The sequence below is a fragment of the Gossypium hirsutum genome, chromosome A12 (genome assembly GCF_007990345.1).
Source record: "Gossypium hirsutum isolate 1008001.06 chromosome A12, Gossypium_hirsutum_v2.1, whole genome shotgun sequence".
In the NCBI taxonomy this organism is placed as follows: domain Eukaryota; kingdom Viridiplantae; phylum Streptophyta; class Magnoliopsida; order Malvales; family Malvaceae; genus Gossypium; species Gossypium hirsutum.
In genome coordinates, this window is record NC_053435.1 from 100041836 (window position 1) to 100046146 (window position 4311).

General features: G+C 33.1%; 1 pseudogene; it reads right to left on the reverse strand.

Annotated features, from left to right (window-relative positions):
* Positions 1-747: 747 nt before the first annotated feature.
* Positions 748-2575, reverse strand: LOC121211077 (cytochrome P450 736A117-like; annotated as a pseudogene).
* Between the last annotated feature and the right edge of the window lie 1736 nt (positions 2576-4311).

Genomic DNA, 4311 nt, shown 5'->3' on the forward strand with positions numbered 1-4311 from the left:
TGGATTATAACCATTTTAGTATAGCTGAAGCTTTTAATACGGAATTAGGTCCTATATTTTTTTATTGTAGGGTGTAAAAGAATTTGAAGAAGAAGAAAAATCTCATCTAAAATGTGATCTTCAGTAGCAAGTGCAGTTTGAACTTTGAAATTGAAAACCGGAGACTATGTAACTTATAGTTTTCATGTAGAGTAGCCATTTTATTTAATTCCATTTTAACTTTCAGTTGGACGGATCAGCAGTGAGCTCAAGCTGCTAGAGAAGGCTGGGGTTGCCGATTACTCTACTCGGTTCATCTGGTAATTATTCGCTTCATCTTTTCCAGCAAAATCAACTCAAGTGTAGTAGTTACTTGCAAACATAATCCCGTGTTGATTTTGTCGTCAGGTTGTAGTTTTTGTGGTTGCCGATGCCTTGTTCATTGGTGCACAGCAAGTGGGTCGTTATCTTCAGGATATACGGTCTCACTAAAGTTATATTGATCTTCTTGAAGGCATTCGATTAAAAGTTAAACCATCTGAAAGATGGCTGTTGAATTTGTAATCAACTATAAGAGACTGGAGATGTTTTGAGGATCCGACATTTGAAAGCCACAGTAGTTAGCAGAGTTTCATGGTGTTGCCTGTTTCTTAGGTGCAAATCCTTGTGATTACATATGTCCTCAATCACATTGGCATTGGATACATATAATGGTATCGATTGAAAGCCATTCCGTTCACTTAAAATCTAGTTTTCGGACGCTAAAAGTAGAGAAATTTAATGCATTATGACAAGGAAAATAACATGCATAGATTTACAAGCACATGTAACTTAGAATACTTACTGTAAGAGACGAGGCTTTCCACTAGAAAGAACATCTATTCGCTACAGCGATTAGAGGAGATTTTTTGTGTATGGTAAGGCCGATGGTTTCGGCCATGTCCAAATCCTTCTCTTTTGCTCCACCAGGCAATGACCAATCAAACTTGTGCACGAGATTTGCTAAGAGAAGCTCATTTATTGCGATTGTAAACAAGATTCCCGGACAAATCCTCCTTCCAGAGCTGAATGGAATCAGCTCGAAATGTTGTCCTTTGAAATCTTTGGAATTGTCCAAGAACCTGTCCGGAGGACCGGAAGAAACTCTTCCGGATTCTCCCATGACGCAGGGTCTCTTCCGATCGCCCAAGCATTGATGATAACTCGAGTTCCTTTGATAATGTCATAGCCCTTGAGCTTGACGTCTTTTGTAGATATTGTTGGAAGCAACAAGGGAATCGGAGGATATAAACGAAGAGTCTCTTTGATCACTGCTTTTAGGTAGTGCATGTTATCAAGATCATCCTCCGATATGCTTGAATTTTCAGCAGAAACATTCCTGACCTCATTTTGAAGTTTCTTCATTATCTTGGGGTGCCTTAAGATTTCTGTCATTGCCCACTCCAGGACTGCGTATGTCGTATGGGTACCGGCTACAAATATATCCTGGAAAGATATCCAATTCAGCTGAAGTTCTGGAACTGTAATATATATATATATATAATTCTCTTTATAGTGAAAACAACAATATACACAGATGCGTTATGCTAACATATATGAAAAATTAACTTGTTAGTTCTTACCAAGATAAGAGCCTTAATGCTGATTTTTTCTAAAGGGAAGCCAACTGTGTTTTCCCTCTGAATCTGATCCAGCAAAGCATCCACAAAGTCTTTTTGATCTTCACCTTGGATCCCTGCATGATCATTTACATGTTTTTCATGCCGATTCATATGTTCTTTGATCACCCCATCTAGAAATTCATCTAACTCCTTCGCCACTTTCTAGGCTTTACCATGGAGTCCATTAACATGGCTTAACCATGCAAGCCATGGAAGATAATCCCCAACGTCCGGAGCACCCAACAACTCCGTAAACTCACTCAAAAGCTTACGAAACTTATTGGTATCTTCACTGTATTTTCTTCCTAAAGAGATTTTGCAGGTAACGTTGTTGGTGGTTGCGGAAAAGAGTTCGCTTAGATTCACCGGGGAACACAAAGAGCTACACTTTTCAATCTTCTCCATTGCTAGAGCCGTTTCTTCTTCTCGCACAACTCGATAAGATTGAACCCTTTTGTTACTCAAAAGATTTAGTATGCATATACTTTTCATTTGCCTCCAATACTCTCCGTAAGGTGCCGACCCCACGTCTTTGTAGTTATAAAGAAGCTTTTGATAGATTCTGCGTTTCGGTCTGTTTATGAATGTCAAGTCATGAGTTTTCTTGATCTCAGAGGCAGCATCAGCGGAGGAGACAACGAGTACGGGGACATTGCCGAAGCGTAGCGACATGAGAGGGCCGAACCGTTGAGCTAAGGACTTGAGTGAGCGATGAGGGTAGCGTCCGATGTTGTGGAGGTTTCCGATGATTGGGAGTTTCGGCGGCGACGGTGGTAATAAGAGCTTTCTTTTGTTAGTGGTAAGAATGAAGACGACCACGAAGATGGCCAACAAGGAGAAGAACAGGGGATATGAAATGAAAAAGATTTCATATTGTCCTAAAAGTTGCAGAAAACTGGAGTCCCTTACCATATTCCACAAATTACAGTATGAAAGATGAAAGAGACGTGTGTGTGCAATTCTAGGATCAGTGCGCATGAATTTATATAGTGATTGCAAATTGGATACGTGTGTGTTGGTCAAGTATTTATGAAATTAATAAATAGAGTAAATTTTATTAAAATTATATCTATATCCAATAATATTTTTATTAATATTAAATAATTTAAAATAATAATATATCAAAAATATTTTATTATAAATTTAATAAATAATTAAAATTTATTGAAACTAATTTTATTTGAAGTAATATTATGCATATATATATAAATAAATAATTATACATCAAATATTTCTACTATTTAATTATAAAATTTATTAATTGTATTAAATTATTTATTAAAATAATAAAAATTTTAATAAGCAAAAATCTAACAAATATTAGAATAATAAAACATTATTGAAACTCTAAAATGAGAAAAAGAAAAAATATATGATAGAATAGGAAAAGAAAAAGCAACTGGAGTTAATTGAAACAAAATACTCCGGTCTAAAATTTCAAACTCCATTGTGGCCAAAACTTTTGCTAGCTGAAGTTAAAATGTCGGATGACAATGGTGCGTTTACACCAAAACCCATAACAATCATGTCTCATTGGATCCTACTGGGCTCCCAAAGCAAGTCTCTGTGTTTTAAAACCTTGCCCGGTTAAAGACGATATCAATTAAGAGACTAGTCCAAAATATTTAATTTACTTTTTATATTTAAACAAATTTTAGTTTAATGTATATAAAAATTATAATATGATTTTTCAAATAAAATTAATAAATTCTTATGATTTTAAGAACATATTTATGGGTATATTTCAATCAAAAAATTGGAATTACATTGATTGAAGTCTAATTTGTTGGAAATACCACAGCATCTTCAAAACTTCAATTTCCGATGAGCAATGGTTCCTACGGAAACTTCTATTTCCTTCCAACATACACTCTCCCAATTTTTTAAAAACATTTCAATGATAAAGAAAACTAATTTAATAATATTTTTTAAAAAAGACTTCTACCAATTTTATAAATTATATATTTTTTTTATTTTTAAAATTTATACATATGTTTATAAAAGAGTTTATATATATTTAAGAAAATAACACATCTCATGTCTTTTTGTGGTTGAAATCAGAGTGTCTATCATTAGTAGCATGTGTCGTGTTTTCATTATTTAAAATCATCATTGTTTAAAGGGTTCGGTAGTCATCTAGCTATTTGTAAGTGTTTTTTTTTGTTGGTTAATAGGAAAATGACATACCAACTTCTAAAATTAATATAATAACAAATATAGCGCTTAAACATTTACATGTTGCATCAATTTAGTCTTTTTTTTTAAATAGCCTTCATCATTTATACTTTACCTTCTTTTATCCTTTTTTTTTCACATGAAAATATATTTCAATACACAATGTGCAAATTAAAATAAAAATAATTATTTTTCTTTAAATCTCTTTATTGTTAAACTAGATAATCCCTAAATGTGTACTTAATATCTTTCAATGACAATTAACTCATTTTTTGTTAGGTTAAGCTAATTTACATTGACTTAAAATTTGATTGAATTAACGAAATGTGTACTTTTTATTTTTAAATAATTGAATTAGATATTTTTTTTAATTTTAATTAAAATTATATATATATCACTACAGCAAAACAGGTTTTTAGCTGCGTTTGAATAGAAAACGCCACTAAACATCGAATACATCGAGTTTAAAAACGCCGCTAAAAGATTAACCTGAACG